This window comes from Pezoporus wallicus, unplaced genomic scaffold, assembly GCF_028554395.1.
Source record: "Pezoporus wallicus isolate ANWC-B61680 ecotype Strahan unplaced genomic scaffold, APGP_CSIRO_Pwel_v1 contig_5785, whole genome shotgun sequence".
Lineage (NCBI taxonomy): Eukaryota > Metazoa > Chordata > Aves > Psittaciformes > Psittacidae > Pezoporus > Pezoporus wallicus.
The window spans coordinates 4,091,001-4,112,500 of record NW_026641150.1 but is presented as its reverse complement, the minus strand read 5'-3'; the positions used below and the strand labels follow the sequence as shown (position 1 = coordinate 4,112,500).

The 21,500-nt window shown below is 37.9% G+C and overlaps 1 long non-coding RNA gene across 4 annotated transcripts in view; it reads left to right on the top strand.

Annotated features, from left to right (window-relative positions):
- Positions 1 to 1,576: 1,576 nt before the first annotated feature.
- Positions 1,577 to 21,500, top strand: part of LOC130606200 (uncharacterized) — a 158,237-nt gene continuing 138,313 nt past the window's right edge. Inside the window, exons 1-2 of one of the 4 annotated variants that reach the window (XR_008973906.1) lie at positions 1,577 to 1,801; positions 2,126 to 2,163. This is a non-coding gene — a long non-coding RNA (uncharacterized LOC130606200). The remainder of the gene's footprint in view (positions 1,802 to 2,125; positions 2,164 to 21,500) is intronic. The other 3 variants (XR_008973908.1, XR_008973905.1, XR_008973907.1) reach the window with 3 other exon arrangements.

Genomic DNA, 21,500 nt, shown 5'->3' with positions numbered 1-21,500 from the left:
AATCAAATTAATTCAATACGGACAAAGCTTTGCTATAAGATATACATCAGACTAAATATGACACACCATGAGGCTGGGGACTATCTGTATATCTTGTTTGGAATAACAGTTAGGATGACTACAAATATAAAAACAGTTGTTCTAAGACATAAGGAGAACCAATGCTATATTTTGCACTGTGCTCCTTATGGATTTTCTAGCTTTAAATAGCAATAGGCAAACTCATTATGAAGTTACCTTCCATAATGCCCAATTCTTAATTTTAAAGCACCAATATTTGAACACATTTTGTTATACCAAGTCTCAAACTCAGCCTCCACAGCACAGAAGATAGAATTACAAAATTTGCTTGACTATTTCTCCAAGGAGTATCTGCACATGGTTGCATTGTTGTCAGTGACTTCCGTCATTGCTGTGTGAAAGCACATTGTGTGAATGATTTGCACTGTACCTCATTATTCCTGGAAGTTTTCATCTATATTGTATATTTGGGATCGTTATCCCCTTTGCATTCTTAAAGATTTTATGGTGTTGGGCTTTTTTGTTTTTTTCCTTTCCATTCTTTGGCTGTCCATATACTATGGAGCCCAGTATTAGCCCTGCTTGCTTTAGCAGAGAAATATCTGTCAATTGAAACCATGTGTATTTGTTCTGCCTTTTGCTTGTCTTTTACAGTGTAAGTATCAAGCGTGTACATGTGTACAGACTGCAGTTTTATATGCCCTGCACATAGATAAATACAAACACACGTGCCCACACAGATGTGCACCTACGAAATTATTGGTATCACCTAGTTCTAAGTAGCTGGTGTAACAAAATCAAGCAGTGATAAGTGTTTTCTTTGGATAATAATATGTATTTACAAACAGGCTCCCTTCTGCCCCCTTGTTTCACAGAATACTGTGTTCAACTTCCCTTTCCTGGATGTTGCACTGTGTTGATCACTGCCCTGCCTCTGCAAATCCTATTTGAAAATCTCATTTGCAGCATAACTGACAACAAAGGCATTACATGCTGTATGCCCTGCGTATTCTGCAGACTATTCCTTGCCTTTGTAAGTTATTTCTAACTTCTAATGAAAATACTGTGTGATCATTTGATGATCTTTTTTATTTATTAATAGTCTGTAAAATTAAGTGTGTCTAATCAAAGAATGGATCCTTTCTTAAAAGTGCAAGGTGGAATGCATTAGATCAGTGGTACAAAAAGCAGATGTTTTTTACTGCAGTAGGCCTTTCTTTGGGTACTCTAGGAAACAGGGACTTAAACAAAACAATAAACTGAAGAGAATTCTGAGGTGCAAATGCTGCCAGTCACTGCAAGGCACAGAAATCCTCTTTAGAGATGCATTTTCTCTGCATTTGTTTCTAAACTGTAATTCTGTTCTGTGATTAGAAAAAAAAAATAAGAAAAATGATTTGATATTTCAGGGCAGCTTCTGAATAATTACATGCAAAATGATCTACTATATGTTTATTGAATATAGTCTTGCGGAGACAAATGTGCATTTTATTCAGAAGGGTCATTTTTTAAAACACCCATTGTAGCTGCTTCACTAATGTCCAGGGGTTTTCGCCATGCACGCAGCACAGATTTTTTTGATTATGTAGATTTTTTTTTTCCCCTATTGCAGTTTCATATGCAAAGCATGCATCAGCCACATCCATGCTATCTCCTAAAGCAGTCATTCTGAAACCCAATCTGGGGACAGTGCAGACTAAATAAAATTTCATTTTGATTTGGCCTCCCGCTGAGAATGGGACTGCTTTGTTTCAGCCGACAGAACCAGCAAGCCAGAAAGGTATGTCCTGTTTTGCATGGCTGATGGTGTGACTTGAAGATCACAATCAGGCCGTTCATGCTCTCAGGGCTCGGCATCTCATCCACATCCTGTACCGTCTTTCTCTTTTCCTTGCCATTTGCTTTCCTTCTGTGCCGCCTGCCGTCTACCTGCAGGGCAAAGCTATGGCAGACCCTCACACTATTGTTTACTTTGGCATATGTTTAATAGCTGCATGGCTGTTTCAGGGTAGGGTTTTTTTCCTCTTTTTTTTTTTTTCCCCTCCCCACCCCCTGCCTTTGTTTTTTCCCTTCCCTATCCATGTTCACTTTCCTTATTTTCTAGGTGTTGAATACACAAATACTGAATTAACGGATAATTATGTAAGTACTGCTTGCAATGCTTCAGAGATTTTACTACGAGATTTGTAATGCAGAATTTTATTGTGAGTCTGAGGAAACATTTAACAGCTTTGAAGGACTTCAGTTTTCATAGCCCTTTAGAGCCGTTTAGGCAGAAAAGCAGACACACATTATAGTTAGGAGAGAAAAAAAAAAAACAACAAACCACTCTTAGGAAGGGGTCTGGCTGCTTTGCCATCTTCACATGCTTTATAGTTACAGCTGCAGTGTTTAGGGGAATATAAGTAAATATTTCTCTCTCTAAATATTAGTATTTATCTTAAAGCCAGTTTGCATTCCAGGAGAGCCTGTATAGCGTGCTCCTTGCTTCTGCTGCTGCCCCATCTTTCAAAGAAGGTGTTGGCATTTGGGGGAATGACCACTGTTTTAGCCTCTGGAGCAGTTTTTGGACAGGGCAGCAGGATGCCTGAAAGGCTCCTCATGATGCGAACTTACTCCTCAAAAGTGTATTTCTCTATGAAGCTGTGCTATTCCTTGTCTGTGAATTTATTTTTTTTTTTTTTTTTTTTTTGGGGGGGGGGGGGGGTGGGGCTGGAAGTTTTTCATGTGAAATAAAATTAGCATAAAATTTACCTCAGACAAAGGGCAAATTTTAATTTGGACTACTATGTATTTTGATATGGACAATGTCCTGTTTTCTTAGTGAGGTAGAATACAATTATAACTCCAAAGAAGAAAGCAGTCCTTAACAAAAACTCCCTAAAATATGTAGCATATTCTATGCAGCACTGACATTAAATGGGAATTAATGCCTTGGTTGTGATTTACAAACACAGAATTACTCTTTGTATGCAACATGCCTTTGTGGTTGGTGATATTAGTAACAGCAGGTTGTTCAGCAAGGTCTGATGGAATGTACACAATCAGTTGTAACACTCTCTGGTCTATTTAGCAAGTTTTGTTCCCAGCTTTTACTCCAACTCCACAACTCCCAGTGTTACTCCAACTCCATAACTTTCATCTTATAACCAGATTCATGTTTCACTTTCAGACTTGATGAGCTGGCCAAGGATACAGGCCCTTGGCATAACCATGTGGACCTTCACATGGCAGTGCTGTGACTTGAAACTTCACTTTCTTCCCACCTTCCATTATATTATTTTTTTAAAGTGGGGGTTGGGATACAAAGGCTCATCCACAAAAGTTTGGAGAAATTAAGAGGTAAAGATAAGATGGCCCACTGGCATCCCTGTAAGGAAGGGTAGGCCAAATGTGAGTTTCAGCTGCTTGCTTTAACCTTGCCGAACTCCAAAAGGATTTTCTGCACATGGCGTAGCACAGGATCTGGTCCTGCGTGGTTTTTTCTTCAGAGATGTTTACATAGTGAAATGCAGCTTGAGAAGATTATAAAGAAGCTATCTATCTGTAGCGATGTCTCATTTTCTTTAACAAATTTGGGGCTGTAAGAAAACTACAAAGAGGCTACATTTTTAAGAAACAAGAACTGTAGCTTTTTAAATGGATGCAGTGGGAAACTGCTCAGTTCTGGGTGTTATTTCCTCAATATCTCTAATCCTCCTGCTTCACCCCTCAGGTATCATTGGGATGTTTTCCAAATTACCAACTCTGCATTTTAATCAGAGTTTATAAAAATGAATTCCAACTTTATATTTGCCACGATTTCATTTTAACAGTTAAATATAAGTTGTAAGAGAAACTAAACTCTAGGTTTTGGCAGTGTATCCTAATTCCTTGATGTCAGAACTCAGTCCTAGCAGGCCTTTTTTTTGCACAAAAAAGTATTTTATATTACATCAATAGCTTCATTTTAAAAGAAATAATAATTAAATAAGAGGGTAAACATGGATCACTTGGAAATTGACAACATTTTTGTATAAAATGCGTAAGAAGAAAAATAGGAGTGTTATTTCTTTATTCCCAGGGATGAAGTATTTTTTAAAACAGTGGTGTTTGTTACAGTAAAGGAAAATAATTTTAGCTCCAGAATGCACTTACTGTTCTGGATACTTATTTTATTAATTACATAACCGTTGTATTTAGCCAGGAATTAATGCAAACTTTATTCTGGTGCTCTTAGGAGATCAGTTCCTTTTTTAGATTGGTTTATTAGCGCTCTATTTTGTGGTCATATACTGGATCAGCAAAAGAAGTGAGTGGGTTTTGGAAGTTAGTTTTGCATATATCACTTCCACAGAAAGAAAACTACAAAAATATTAGCCCAAAGTCCAGAACAAAGACCTCATTCTTAGATAGTCTTATAAGGCTGCTCTCAGTGGACTTAGCAGTGTTCCTCGTTATTTATATTTGCGTGCTTAAGAAAGGAATCAAATCCAAAATCCCAAGTCAGCTACCTCTAGCACACTGTAATTGCAAAAAGTTCCAATATACTTGGGCATGTAGCATATTTACTCGTATTTTTTAATGCAAAGGACTTAGTAATTCTCAGTTCTCTAACTTTTCTCTCACTTTTTGTGCTTTACGTGAATGAGGTGGCATGACCAAGATAAGTCATATCGATGCCCAGAATCCTATGGAGAAAATAGATCATGTAAAACAGATAATATATGGCCAACTGGTAACTAGACGAATGCACTCAGGAGACAAGTGTCTACTTGCAGTGATGCATATATGCACACTTCCATGTAAATTAGCTACATGGTGCCAGTGTATGTATGCATGCATCTATAAGTAAGTGTGTATGTGCACATATAGAAAAAGAGAGAGGAAGAGAGAGATGTAGGACATTGTCACCGGGGTTCTGGGGGCCCACCAATGGATGATACATGGGCAGATACTCTTACTGTGACCATAAGGAAGTTGAGAACCTGCATGGCTGGTGCATTTGCTGATCTCCAACCCATCGGAAACTTACAGCAACTCTGCAACTGATTATCTTAGAAATTCTCCTGCTACAAGAGAATTCACAGTGGTCTGTGTTAGTATCTGCCTAAAGACTTGTTGAGGTCAGTAAGATCCCAGACATGAATATTTGACAGTTGGTTCAGGGCCTGAAGATTTTGCAGTAGCCCCTTGGGCAAGCCAGGACAGACTAATTAACAAACCTTTGGAAAAATGTGGCAGAAATCTCTCATAATGCTGGACTTAGGACCTACCAGCAGAATTAACGAACAACTCATTCTCATTCAACTCAAAATCCTCATACTGATGTTCTTAGCTTAGTTTACACACCTGAATTGACCAACACCAATAAAAACGGTCTGAGAAACTGGTAGGAGATACTATAAAATTACATATCAAAGGACAATTGACTAGGAGCAGATACTATAAAATTATGTGTCAAAGGAAAGCTGAAATATCATGTCAGCAAGTATGAACATCGGAATCCGCTGTAGTTACAGTCCAAAAGGGTGAGTAGTACATTTGCTTCAGACTGAGATATTTTTACCAAATCTCCTTAGAAATAAAAAAAATAAATCAAAGCTAGATTTTTATTTTAAAAAGAAAGGATAAAGTTAATCAGAAGCTTACTGTTCGAGTTCACAAGAGCAACAGTATGTTATAAAAATCAATGCCATCATTTAACCCTTCATATGGTAAGGTTTCAGGCTTTCAGAAAGTTTCCTTTCCTGACCATAAAAATAAAGCAGGAGCTTTCTCATTTTTTTTAGGAGGTATGCTCCACTACAAGGAGGTATTCTTCCTATAATTCTTTTAAATAGAAATCTAATAAAGCAATCCAAGTAGCTGATTAAATGGCTTAGTGTAAACAGAAAACCAGTTTACAGCATCTACTTGGAAATACAATATTTCGTGAGTTGGGAGAAAGAAGTCAGAAAATTATGTTATTATTAGCGTATATACACCAGTAGAAAATCCACCACTGGAATGACTGTCAGAATAAAGCTACACTTGGGGAGGGTGCTTCTAGAAAGCACAGTTTGAGAGATGTTCAAAGAACAGAAGTTTGGAGTCTTGGTAACACTGTCTTGAAAGATTTTCTCAAAACAAAATGCATGTTGACCTCCCACGTGTCATGGCTTATAAATGAGTTAAGATTTTGTTGATTATATTGAAAAAAATAGACAATGTGTATTAGTTAATTATTTATCAGTCTTTTCTTATCAAGGCTGAAAAAAGATTTTTGTCTACAAAATATGGGGTAGATGGAAGAAATTACTAGTGAACATCTAATGAATATTATATAGCACAGAAATGGGCTACAGATTAATAGAAGCATCCTCTCCTTCATTAATTGTTCTTTACCCTACGGGGGTGGAGAAGGTTAGGTTATAGCAGCATTATGTCCTCACAATAAAAATACATTTACTCTCCTAGCATCCACTGCAATTGGTTATTCATTATATATAATTTTCTTTATTTTTGAAACTCTTTACCAGCTGTCTGACAAATGCACACTTGAAACATTTTTTTAAACTTTTGGAATCATTTGCATTCAATGGGAAAATTCCGCTAGTAAATTATTATTCATTATTTTTTTTCTGGTGATGGACAAACCTCAGAAGATTGAGAGGACTGTTTCAGACAAATATAACAATATCAGTGTTTATTTACAGTGTTTCAAAAAATCTCTACTGTCATTGTATCCAGGAACCTCCAAATCATCACTATTTTTGGGTTTTTTTTCAATGATGTCCAGCTTTACTTCTGTCCCCTTCTGAGGTTCCTTTACTCTACCAAGCAGGGCAGTGTCTCCTCATGGGTGGCAGGCTACATTTCAGAGGAAATTAATTCATTCTCCAATCCATGTTTCTTTCAGGAGTAACCCACAGAATCTTGATGCAGAGAACAGCCACAAGAAGTACTAGGAAACATTTTCTTCCGTAGTTTGTTTGTTTATTTTTCTTTCCTCTCTTACTCTACTCTGAGTTAAATTTTTCCCAGATACATGTATTGCTCCTTACTGTGGAGATAATAAAAGGAGATTCCTATACCTTAAAACAGGAACATGAAAGGAAGTGCTGCAGGAAGATTTACAGTATCTCCTCAATCTCTTCTTATTTTCACATGGGAAATCCGAAGTAAATAAAAATAAGTAACTTTAAATGGGTATAAAAAAAAAAATGAACTAGTTAAATAAAATCCACAAGAACCTCAATTTTGTTGGACACATTGTAAATGATAAACAGATTTTCATCTAATGGAACTGGAAAAAAAAAAAAGAGGACTTAATTTTTGTTTCTTCCTCTCTTTTATTTTTTTTTTTTCTGTATAAGAGATTCAGTCAAGATCCCAAATTGCACTTTAGGGAGGTAAGACGAAGAGTCTAAAAGCTGCCTTAGTAGGATCAGCTAAAAGAGCTAAATAGATCTGGGTGTTATCAGGTTAACAATGATAACTCACCTTAAGGTCTCTAAAAATAGAAGTGAAAGAAGCACATCAGTACTGAAGAGCAAGGGGGCCAGAACAAAATTCTGAAGATCCCCATAATTAACTGGCTGAGGGTCAGATGAACACTTATTAAAATGCACCAAAGCACAACGGGGTGTCTCAAAGATAGAGTTTCAATCTTAACCAAGACTGTCTTGGTTTTGTCAATTCCAGCCAGGCCTGCCATGTTATTTTAATAAGTACTTTTCTCTACATATTACCTTTGAGAATTTTGGGGGAACATTTATGTTAAAAGGTTAAGAGGGCAGTTTATAGACAATTCAGGGGACAAGCCTCCTTAGAATGTATAGGAAGAATGACATTCTGGTGATATTTTAAGATATATTTGTATTTGATATTTGAACGCTGTGAGATAAAGGCATCAATTTACATTCTGGTTTCAAAGGCAATAGTAAGTCTTCATTAAGAAATAGTGTTCTACCAGTGCAATATCCCTATCCTAGTGCTGCTAAATACTATATATTGTCAACCCTTCTTTTTACAGCATCAAGATGATACTCAAACTGCCTCTCTCAGGTAATTTTAATGAAGATCAGTATTTCATCCCACCCTAATCCAAAACCAGATGTCCAGCTTTCTTGGTCACAAATATTGCTTGTTAGCATAAAGAGAAGGCTGTGTTTTAAACCACAGACTCTATCTAATTCCACCTGGTTTTGGTTAAAATGTGTTATCAGAATTGGTTGATTAAAGATAACTGAGAAGTAGAGAGAGCTGTGTGGACTTCTGAGGAATATGGGGGACCTGGGTGGATCAGAACAGAGGTAGGGCAGGAGGAATCTTAAGGTCCTTTCCAACCCTAACGATTCTATGATTCTATGTGTAGCTGATCTGGCTGAAGTCCTCAAATACACTGTTCTATGGAAATGTAAGTTTGTTAGAGTATTTAAGTCCAGCAAGTAGGGTTTTTTTTCCAGGTGTAGTTTGAAGTGCAGTAATGTTTAGCTGCTTATATGTAGGAGGGATTTTTTGGTTTCTGATTTTCTTTTCTTTAGTTAGATTGCAGCATCTTTGATTTTGCAATTCCTTCATAAATTATTTTAAGTTTTCTTTGCATATGTGCATACCCACACACACATATTTACCACTTGGAGGACAAGTTGGATAAAGCAGAAGTGTAATATCACACCTCCCCTCTCCTGAATAAAGGACTGGCCGTCAGCGGGTACCCGAAGTGCTATGTACTCCCTGGAACACAAAGAACAAAATGCTCTACAGGCAACTGACAATAATCTGGCCTCAAATTCTCTCTTCTGGGTGACTCCTAGTTCTTTCGCAGTCGTGGCTCAAGTAAGCGGCAGTGTTGTGGTACACTGACAAACAGGATCCCAGTCTTCCAAAATCCTGCCCTCACAATTTGTTATGCTGAAAGGCATTCAAGTAAAGCCTGTCCCTGAATGTGTAACCACAGCCTATGATGAATACAGTGAGGGGTTTTTGAGTGGGAAAAGCAGGGGCTGTGGGTTTTGCTTGACTGAAGAAGGAAGTGAACTAGAAGAATAGGAGGAAATGAGAGAAACAGTCATGAGAAGGGTCCCGAGACAAAGCAGAGTAAAACGTCCTTGGGGCACAGAATTGATTATGTGGATAAAGAAGAGAGCTGTTGAAGAGAAACTTTTTGCTCCAGTTTCTTACATGGTCAAGGGGCAGAATTTTGTGCAATCTTTCCAACAGGCTTGCACCAAAGGTGAGACTGCATTCGTGCCAGCCACTGCCCAAAGGCTACAGTTCAACAGCACTTTGAGAATCCACTTGAACCAGAGGTATAAAAAATATGAATACCTGTCTGAATTTTACCTCTTCTCTGTATTTCTCTTGCCTTTTCTGTTCAAAACAGAAATATCCTCATTCTTCTCCTTCTGCCTGTGAGCTCCTTCTCATCTTTGAGATCATCTAAGAAGGGTGCAATAAAGAAGATGAAGGTTAGAAGTCCTCGTTGTGGTTTTGCTAGGAACACAGGAGTGATTACAGCCTGTGAAACCAGCTCTTATTACTTCACGTGGAAGTACTGGATCTCACATCAGTTTGCTCTCTGAATTCCCAAATCACATAAGAAAGCAAGAGGCTCTTAACATGTAGCGGTTCATTAATTTAGTATTGCAACAAATGCACCTTCCTGAGTCAAGATCCTCTAAAGTCTGTCAGGTTTGTGTGCAACACTATTGCAGGGCAATTTTATTTCTGTAAGAATAGTAACCTTGCTTCCCTGAGTAGAGATGTGCGTTTCCTTCAATACCTTCACAGTTTTCCTGAGTACAACCAAACTCTTTGGTTGTATTCGACCTTCAAGTGGGACAACGGAAACTTACACTGCTTCTTTCATCAAATCACTCATTCTCTCCTAATCCTCTGCAGATCCTCACCAGTCTCTCAAATCTAGATATAGTTATATGTGTTGGTTTTCTCTGGTCCTACTTTATCTTTTTGCCTAGGCTTTTTTTTACACTGTGCCCAAAGCTGTCTTTCATAGTCATGCTCTGTGGAAAACCATTATGCATTTAAAAAATCCAATCCAGTGTTACTATAGGCCAGTAAAAAGACTGATACTGGTTTTCTGTTCCAAGCAGAACTCATGGACGCTATTAATTTTTTCAGTATTTCCAGGCATTCACTATTCAGAGCAATGAGCTGCCATCAAGAAATCCTGGAAGAACAACTACTGTCTATGCACAGGCTACCTGCACACTGCACAAGCTGTAGAACCAGTGATCCTAGACTCACTGGTTACACCATACATGGACTACATACATGGTAGTCCGACTTCTCTGATCTCCCAGGCAAACCACAGTTTTCCTGTGAGAAGCAGATAAATCTTAGTTGAAACTGTTCCTCTAGCCAAGTTTTATTCATTGCAAGAGAGAAACTAAAACACATGAGTCATGCCATGTGCTAGGTCCAGGGCACTGAAGCTAAGTGGAAGTTCTGGCTGAGTACAAGTCTTCCATAAACCACACTTTCCCTGCAAAGATCTTTTCTCTTGGTTTTTTTCAAACCCTATAGTCTTTGCTTCATCCTGCAGAAGAACTCAAAGCGCTTGTTTGTCATTTAGGCCAGAGAGTAGACCTCACTGTGGACTCTCAGTAACTGATCTGTCATAGCACTTTTCCATGATGTCCATGGTCTTAATATCGTCATGCCATTATTGACATCTAGTGTCCTTACAGCCCCTGAAAACCACATACTTCTCCAGTATCGGACAGAAAACTTTTCTGTACAGAAAAGTGTGAAGGAACCACCTCCTCTGAGGCTTCACGCTCCTTCCTGTCCTCCTGGAGCACAAGTTCACTAGCATCCCGACCCTTTTATGCATCTGTTCAACCTGCAGAAAGCTACTTCCCAGCAGCTGCTTGTAACTGGAAGGAGAACAATCCTGGGAAAATCATCCCACAGACTTGGCTACCACATAGAAGGAAATTTCCAGGGATAATTAATTTCCTGGTCTTCTTTCTGACAGTAAAACAGGATTCCTTCAGCAATAAGTTATTGTCTTCCCACACTGAAATGAAGGTGAATATTTTTGGAAGACCCATTAAGCTTGCTTTCCATTAATGAATTCCACACATTAAGTGGCTGGTCCCTGTAGCTCTCACACAAACAAATCACTTTTCACTGTTTGCACAAATTAGACAGTACAACTTAGAATCACAGGAAACAGGACTCTGTTCAGCAGCTAGTCAATGTAAATGGCTTGACCTTGAATGTGCCTTAAAGATACCTGCATGACTTGTTCTTGAAATCTCCCAGTGGTGGAGATGCCACAGTCTCTCCAGGTGAGGTAAGTGTTCTTCTCCAGCACTTAACTTTTCTTACAATTAGAATTCTTTTCTGAATGTCTAACCCAAATCCCTCTTGCTGTGATTCAAGGCTATTACTTCTTGTCCTATCCACATTGGGCTTGTCATACAGATTATTCTCTTTCTCTTACATATCTCTCAGCTGCTATCATTTATCTCTCAGTCTTCTTCACTTTTAGACAGAATAACTGCAGTCCTTTCATCCTTCATTCAAAGGTCTCATTTTCTGATCATTCACATTCTTTTCTGACCTCTGTTCTCCAAATTTCCCACATCTGTTCTTAAGGACAGTGGTCAAAAAGTGGACACAGTACATCACTGGAGGCATCACTAGCACCGAGCAGAACTCAGATCATGGTTTTGTTCTTTCTTCCCTAAGAAAAGGGTGGTTTATTAGGTTTAATCCACAGTACATCTGCTCTTCTGGCTGTAAAGGGTTGCTATGTAATAGCAGTTAGATTTTTAATACACTGTTTAGGCAGCTAAGGAATGGCTTTTTAGCATTTTAAATGTTCTCCAATAATTTCTTGTTAAACTTTGTCATCATTAGCATTTGCAATACAACTGTAAGGCAGAGAAATACTATTGTCACCATTTTTTTTCAATGAAGAGGCTGCAGGACTGCAAAATATGCTTTGCAAAGGCATATTTTGTCTTGTGCCTTTTGAGGAAAAAATGTTGCTGGATTCTTCTGTATGGGATTCTGCAGTGTATTTGAAATCTCCTTCCACAAAACATGATTATTCAATGAGTGTCTTCATAGCGCAGGTTTCCAAGCCAAGTCTCTCTTCTTAAGGGCTGTCAAAGGTGCTTAACTGTAAACTCATATGATTAATATTTTGTTCATTTCTGCATTTCTCCATTTAAGTACCTACATTTTCATGTGCTCCAGAGCACTTCATCAAAATCTTTTCTCCCTCCTGGGACAGTTGGTCAAGGAGAAAAGCAGAATGGCAGTTGGAGAAGATAGGACCAGAAAAGAACCTGAGGGAGAGGCTCCAAGTGATAGCAGAGACTGTTTCTTTGAGCAGAAATAACCAGAAGCATTCATCTCTAGACCCTAACCCTATCCAGAATGTGGAATTTTTTCAAAGTTTTCTTAATTTACAGTGTTCCTCTGCTGTCAGCAAACACCTGAAACCCACTTAAAAATGTGTCTTACTTCTCCCTTGTGGCTGATCCAATTCCTCCTTTGGTGGCTGATCCACCAAAAAAAGACGATAATCTAGTATTCTTACTGGGTTCTCAATAGCTCAAGTGACAGAGTTCTTCACTGTGCAGCAGAGGTTTCCAGCCAGTACACATGTACAGATCTGAATGGTTCTGTCTAACCTCATTTCTGCCATGTCTATTTTAATTTTGATTGTTTTGATCTTAATTTAGCCCTCTTGCTTGAATGCATTATGTGCATAGATATGGACTATAAAACATGATGTGTCAGCAATTTCTAGCACTGCTAAGAGGTTTGAAAGTGATGAAATCTGGTGGTCTAGTGGCATGATTCATGTGACATAAATTGAAATCACAGTGGGTCATAATGCAGCACAACAGGTGCACCAAAATATTTTAAATGGTTTCTATTCAATTAAAAAAAAAAAAAAGAAATCAAGACAGAATCAAGAACAATGGCAGCCATCATTACATTATTTCCACAAATCCTTGTAGGCAAAGCAGCCGGAAAGGGGATCAGGGAGAGGACATTTTTTGTTATTTGCAGTGGGGATGCAAATGCAGTTGTTCAGTGTAAACCACATACTATATTTTTTGTCTTTCATGTGTTGTGATAAAAGTAGTTTTCTTACCAGTATAACATGTTTCATTAATACAATGTTTAAATAATTAAATACAGCAACTCTGGAGGCAATGGCTAAGATAAAAGTTTGTAGGCAATCCATTATTGCGATCGACAGTACTTCTTAAAACCCATGGAGATGTAATTTGGTAATTTAACTTCTGAAGTCAGTTGTTTAATAAACTATTACATTTTAATATAGTTTTGTTCTTGTCAAAGGGAATGTTTAATTTCCCCTCTGTCAACTGTTCCAGATGAAGTTATTAGTGGTTTCAAGGTTGAGGGGCTGCTGGGTTCCTGTTTGAATATCACTACCGTGTGGTTCCCACTATCTCTAGATTTTGCCACTGTAACATAACATCTGTGACCTTTAGTGGTTATAATTATTTTGTAGGGATAGTAGCTGCCATCATTTGAGTCTTCGATATTGATATATTTCATTAGATTTAATTCTGTTGGCAGAGAGTAAGATACTGGTTAAGGGGGATATATAATTAGTTGTAGTAGGATTAAGTTAATATTAGTATACTCTAATAATGGATGTCCCAGAACCATTAAATAGAGGGAATATAATAGCCAACAAACTAAACATTACCGCTGCTGCTATCTGAGCTTGTCATAGTTTTAAACAGATTTACTTGCTGAAGTTTTGATATGTTGTTCTTTTTTATTTTTAATTATTATTGAAAAAGCTTTTATAAGAAATGTATTCTTAAAAAAAAAAAACCAAAACATAAAATAAAGGCTGTGTTCCTCTCTATTTGTTTTTCTCCTGTTGTGAAGACTTTAGTTATGTAATGTTGGGATATAGTTTTAATATTCCTGTTCAGCTTCTTCTTTTGCAAATTGCTGACAGCTGATAAAATACCATTGAAGACAGGCATGGTAATCAGTTAAATGATTTTCCATATGCCCATCCATTACTGGTAGCAATCGAGGGTGGTGGACATTTCCATGATTCTTATGCTCAGAAATACCAAGGCAGCAAAGACCAGGATGGCAGCACCCACTGTACCTTAATCTGGTCATTGTGACTCACCTGCAGTGGAGACTGTCTCACTGCAGTGTGACAGGTTCATGAAGATTAGGGAGCAAGGGCCTTTCCACAGGCATTTGCTTATCACTGGCCCTGGTGACATGTGGGATTATTTATGGCTGAGTCCTTTACCACAGCACTCAGTTCTGAGATAAAAAACACTCAACAGAGTTCCCACCGCCTCTCAAGCTGAAGAGATGGAAATTGGCATTATTTGAAATTCAAGGAGTTTTTACTGTACACAGGAAAAATCCAAATGTGGAACGGGATTTGTTATTAACTGTAAATCCCCTTTCCCCTAAGAAAACCAGAGTAAATGCAGGAAATAAGCTCCCATTTATATACCATAGAGACAATGCTTCATTGTCACTTACATTTTAAAGTCACAAGTGAAAAGTAAATGGAAAGTGGGAGCAAATATCAAGGTGTTAGTGCCACTGATCCTTCCATAGTGCAGCCAATAGGAGTTTTTTGTAGCTTACTTGCAACCGATGAGGGAAGGCTTACATATACAGAACAATTGATGATTTAATCTTTAGAGCACACAAATCAAGAAGAGGGGGAATATCTTTGCCTCTTTTTTACTACTAGTTCTACACATTTCGTATTTATTTACTCATTGCACTGCAGTATTTTAAGAAACTTTTAAACATTTCTTTAAGCAGAAAAGATGATGGATAATGAGGTGGATCAAAAACTGGCTGAATGGCAGAGCTCAGAGCGTCATGATCAACGAAGTAGGATCCAGTTGGAGGCCTGTAGTCCATGGCGTTTCCCAGGATTCAATACTGGGTCCAGTCTTACTCAACTTGTTAACAACCTGGAAGAAGAGATAGAATGTTGCCTCAGCAAGTTTGTGTGCAAACCATGAATAAAATACTAACTTTCCTTCTTTGCACTTATTTCTTCCCTTTAAATTTTATTTAGGAGAGCCTTTGCCATAACCAGCCTGGGGTCCCATATGGCTAAATCCATCTTGGCTATCTCTGTATGCCAGCACAGAATCTATTCCACACCTCTTGTATGTTACCAAGCCCACACGGTACTTCAGTTTCTCCATAAACATGGTCCTTAGGATTGCCCATTCCATTCTTATTTAATTTGTGTTCAAATGATTTTCCATTTTCATTGACAGTTTTTGAGTTTCAGCCTTACAGGAGGCAGTAGGCAGAATGCACATGCTGTACAATTTTGGCTTCAGGGAAAGTGGCATCTTTTCTGTAAGAATTTGTACTAGTTACTAATACCACCTATCTCATAATGATACTAATTTTTGTCTCACTTTCTTTGTCACTATCTCTCAAACTTGACCCAGGTAGACATTTTCTTCCACCCCTGATTTGCATGTACTGAAATCATACTGATTAAATCACACTGGTCATTTGTGTCCTAGGTGTATTTGACAATACCGCTGTTACCATGTTTGACACAGTTTTGTTTTTCATTTTGTTCCTGTGACTCTGCAGAGGAAAGTTGCATAAAACCTGTTGCATGCTGAAAAGAGTACAAACCTAAAGTGACTTAAATGTACTCTATTAGCATTTCTTTGCTTACTATTCCCTATGAGCTCTACAAAGATGTTTTCTACACAGGAAAATGTAGGTGCAGGGGAAAGCTAATTTGCTATCAATATGCTGATTTTATTGTAAATTTCTACCAGACTAGATCTCCTTTTCTCAAATTCACTTTGGATATATACACATAAATCATTGAAAACTACTATATCTTGCATGTGTAATGTTGGAGGTATTGGGTCTGTTTACAATAACAAAAGCTTCCTTGTTTTTCATAAAGTGGAGACGTAAGAAACAATGGTGTTCTTGATACCTATGCATCACTTTTAGCATTATGGTAGCCTGGGCACTGGCATAATAGAGGCATCAGATAAAATAATAATACTCAAATGATGTTTGCAAAGTTGAGCTCGTAAATGTCAAAGGTGATTTGAAGTGGACAAGAGTGAGTCTTAACAAATCAAGCAGGGGCTGCTGGCAATTGTTTCTGTTCTCATTTCTTATTGAAACTAATATTGGACAAATTGAAAGAGTGATTGCCTTAGAGCTTTCACAATGTCTTCACCAATCTGTTGTCCATTTCCATAAAAAATGGGAGTGAAAATGGCAGCTGACTTCTTTTGACCTCTCTCAATTTCACTGTGGCTCCTGTCGGAGGTCTGAAAAAGCAGTTTTTCAGGCAGATCATTATCTGCTGTAGCAAGTTAGCTGGCAGAGAAATTGAAAAATATCAGTCAAATAATCTGTTTAAGCCTGGTCTTTCTGTATGTGTTATGATCTGCAGCAAAAAAAAAAAGCCTCAACTTGAAAATGGATGAAAGTAGAAGTAGTTCCTTCACCAGACACTTTCTTTTGTTATGCCAATTCTTCTTTCCCTCTGTCCTTAGGATTTTCCTGGCAGCATTGTAGCAAGATAAGAAGCTACCTGGAGTGACTAAATCCTAGTCTTTCTTATCTTCTTGACTTACTGGTTTCTACCCTTCTGGAATCATAGACAAGGAACTGTTTTGCTCTACTTGCCTTAATAACTCATTCCCTTTCCGCCTAGTATCGTTCCTTAGATTTACAGAAGTGTCACCATCTTGATTCCACAAACTTGTTGCAGAAACACCTTCTTCTTCTAAAATTTAATTTCATGAACTTTTTCTTCTTAGACACTTGCAATCCCACTAGATTTTCTCATCTCTCTGAAGGCCAAGACCTGTCTTCCATACATATCAGAGCTGTGGGTGTGCTGACACTTAGTTTCTCTGAACTTCCTCTGTAACCCACGACAGAGATCTTAATTTCCCTTGAAAGCAGGTCAAGCTATCTAGTACAAGATTTGCTCTTAGGAATTGTGTTTCTCTTCTAAAGGGAGTTTTGAAGGATTGCTCTTCTAATCTTCATTTTTCTTTCAAGTACTTAAAATTAGGTAGAGAACCGGCAGCTCCATTCAGGAATTTTGGGGATCCTTAAAATTAGTGCCCCAAGACCCTAGTCCATGCTGCTGGTCATCCAACCTAACAATGCTGGGATTACCCAGCAAACACCTGACTATATCAAGTGAACAGCTTGGACTCAATTGCCACCTCAGCTGCCTTCCATCAAGCTGATTCTTTCTGCCTGAACCCCTGTGTTGCTAGAAGGTATAAAGACCACTACAGACCAGTCTTTTCTCCCCTATTTTCCAGTCTATGTGTCTTTTAGCCTCTCCCAGATTAACTTCATGTTTCAAAGGTTCTTCTACATCTGCTATTTCTCTGCTTAGCTTTCCTTAACTGCTGCTCAATTACCAGTCTCTTCTTACCTTGGGGAAGTAGACACCTTTCACTCTTCTTTTTCACAGAAGCTAGGCACTTCATAGAGATAATCATCTCAGCTGGGAAAGGAATTAAACCTTTTTTGACTAACCACCGCAGTTACAGAAGACACTTTTTACCTTAGTTTCATGGCTAAAAGTGCCCAGGTGCCCTTTCTTAAAATTTCATTTGCTTCTGAACGTAATTTTTTGTGCTGGGAGGCTTAAAAAAGACATATTATTTGTCTTTGGAATATCTTATCTAAAGAATTTGGCTGAAATTTCAAGTTTAGTCTGTTATTACTGAAAATAAGATATCTCTTGTACTGAGTTCTGGGTTATTTAACATAGCATGTGATTGCTGTACCAGAAACAGATTCTTTAAAAAAAAATGCACAGAGTTTTTCAGCAACAAGAAAAAAAGATGTCTTGTTTCCTTTTGTATGAGTGGAAAGAAACAACTTAGACTTCAGAGAATTCGTCTCAGTTTCCACCTTCTTCCATTGTGAAGAATCCCTGTGTTTAATTAAGGACAGAATGACTAGATATACTCAAACAAAGAGTATCAGACCCATTTGGTTTCTATCAGCAATCATAAGATAGCACTAGGGAAGGAGCTGTGTGAACAATAAAAACACTAAAGTAACAAAACCAGAGACAGTTGCAACTGCTATTCTGAGGCCCATTGGAGGCAAGCTATTGACTGACCATTTTATAAAGTTATAATGTCATGGCAGCAGCTCAAGCTTTCTGCAGAGCTATCTTAGTTTCCAGTTGAGTTAACACATAGTAGCCACATTACTGCAAAATACTCCCTTGTAATTGGCAACTCATTAGGTGATGTGCTACAGCTGATTCAGATCATTCCTCTGATTCCTGATTTCAGAAGTTGATTTTCACTCAGGTACAAAGTTTAAAGGTACATAAAGTGGTTGCTAGGCTCAAAATTTGACCTATCTTTGCCTGTTTTTCACTACTGTGTGACTTTTCTCCCACTGATTGTTTTCATTTTATTTAATTTATTTTTATTTTGGTTTGTTGGACTTTAGGACTCCAGGGCTATGCAACTATTAAGAGATAATAAGATTAAGTGTAGGCTCCATTGCAGTGCTTTGGTGTTGTGGATCTACAGAGCTTGCAGACTAAATATCATTATTTTATTTACAGACACCCTTCTACTCCCATGAGGCTATTATATTAGCCTCCTACTTTTCTGTCTGTCCTTTGTAACTGTTTGGTTTTGTTTTGGTTTTTTTTTTTGGGGGGGGGTCCTTTACATTCCCTGCACTGATGCTGAGAATGACCCCATTCTGATCAGAGGTTCTCAGTAGTCAGAATATAACTGTGACTCTATGGTCTCAGAAAGATGTGTCTGAACCTCAATTTGACCATAGGTTTTATTACTACAGTTATTACTTCACCGCATGATGTAATGAATACATATTTCATACTTGTTTACTTTAGAAGAATGAACGAAAAAATATACTTTTTTTCTGGATTTGTCAGTCTTTCATCTTGTTCAGGATTTAAATTCAGACTATCAGTGGTATGTAGATTCCCTATAAAGACCTCTCTTGATATTTAAGGCGAGAATCAGGATACCGCCCTTTACTTTCACTGGAGCAAAGTTTTTGATCATGGTGTTTTGGGTTTCCCTCCTTTGGTTTTCCCTTCCTTTTCTGCATTCAGAGAGGAAGATGCGAGGTTTTTCTATAAACACTTAACAGTGAGGATAAAATGGGACTCTGTTAGCTACTGGAGCCAGCTGGGCTGACCAAATTGCTTGCCTTCCAGGACAGTTGCATTCTGTGCCTTTGCAGGTGCTGGGGAATGGAAAATACCATGGTTCACCTCTTGGACAGACATGGCGTTAGATTTCAAAATTCTCATCCTTAGCAAGAAACTAGAATAAAAGGGCATTGTAGCAGACAGCAACATGGGAGGTAGGGCTCAGAGTGGTTGGAAAGTGAGCTATCTCCGCAAAAGTGTTAAGTGTGACCTACTCTCCTTTTCCTCCATTTGCAATGCTCTGGTCCAGCAGGTTTGCAGTCTCCAGGGTCATAAATCCACAAGCATAGACACTTTTCCTTTGTCCCAGCAGTTTCCCTTTCTGTAAAAGTACCAATTTTGCACTGTTCCTCCATTGATCCAAGGGAAGTGGCTGATGCTGTGTGGTAACAAACTGTGAAGGGGTTCTGGCCAAGACCCAATGAGCCAACAAGCTCATGAAAGGGTAAGGGGGCAGTATCCTTGCATGCCCCACTCATGGGCACCAGTGATATGGACCGTTTTGAGGCATGACGTAGGCCTGCCTTCCTGCTTGTTTGCAAGAGTCATGGCTTGCTCAACTTTGATTATTTTATTTTGCAGTACTTTGTGGGCAACAGGCTCTTTTCCAAAATGCCTTTCTCACACAGACACCACGCCTTTCCAGGAACACCACCCTTCTTTTTTTCTATTCTCAGAATATTCTTTTTCAGGGGTTTAGTGGTAGTTCAGCAATCCCCTGAACCTGACCTTTATAAAAGGAGTAAAGGGTAAAAATTACTCCTTTTTATTCTTTTACAGTGCCTTTGTGATTTATAAAGAAACAACAGCCACTGAGCTTTCTCACTTATCTTTGATTTATTTTTAACTTTAGCAGTATCAAATTTTTATATCCTTCCCCCCTTTTTCATTAAGACTTTCTAGGGAAGTTTGTAACTGGCAGTATTCGGAGCTTTCTCAAAGGGCTGACTAAGCCTTTTTCTCATGTGTTTTTCAGGAATTTAAGTACTGTAAGCGCTTATGGGTAAAAAAACACTTTTAAAGTGTATGACTTAAAGGTCCCACCCTCCTGTCATTAAACAGCTTCCAATCTTTTGTCCCTTTTGATGTCATAATCCTAGCAGTTCTCCAGACTCTGAAGGACTTATCTAGGGAAAAACACAGAAATCAGTACCTGGAAAACAAATGGGTTTGAAGGACAGAAAAGAATTTTTGTTTGTTTATTTATATGTTTAAAGAAGAGATAAAAAATAAGCACATTATGTATGTGTATATATATATACATATAAATTGCACTTTTAAGTTCTGTACCTTGCTGTTTGAAAACTGGAATGAAGAGCTAGTTTTAGTATTCTGGTTAATAGCACACACTGATTATCAGAATTCCAAGGCTTTTTTTCCACATCATATTATGTGGTGTTTGGTTGTTTTTTTTCTGTACTTACATATGTATATCTGGCATAATATCAAATGCTATGTAAAATTCCATACATCTGAATTGCACTTTCAACTTCCCAGTTCTGTCAACTTTAGATATGATACTGTTTTTCCCCTGCAAAGTCTTACTTTTAATATATGGGTATAAAATAGCAATTAGAGTTCTGTGTCAATCAGGGTCCACTATTCCAACCTGGTACTTTCACTTAGAGCAGCTTATACATTACACTCTATTCATGCTGTGGAACTACCATGCCCTAGAATGAATACAAACTAGGGATAAAAAGCTTTTTGTTTCAAGGCTCCACAAATGTGGAATCAGTTACCAGTTGATTTAAGAACAATTGGGAGCTTTTCCTGTGTTAAGATGGAACTGAAACAATACTTCATGATGACTAGAAGTCATTGTAATTGTTTTAATTGATGTTATTCTAGAGTTATCTTGCTTTATTGTTTATTTATATGCATTTGTTTATCACAGGTCATGCTTGAAAATGGGCTTTCATCTCAATTTATATAGACAGCTAACAAATATATGTATGTATGTGTATCAGCTACACTTGTTTATATCTGGCAGCAAAACCATATGTAGTGTACATATATTTCTTGCCTTTATGTTTGTGCTATCGATTAAGACATCTGAGTTTGATTTCAGCTTGACTTTTAAGTTTGCAGGAGAAATCAAGCAAGTATGTATCTCATAATATCAGTCAAATTATTGTTTGGCTCCCAAAGCAGAAACCAAGTTAAAGCATTAACTAAGCACATGTTGCTGTGCTTTATAAAGCAGTTCACTTTCTAGTTGCTTGGTTTTATCCTGCAGTGTGCTGGCTTTAAAAACAATGTA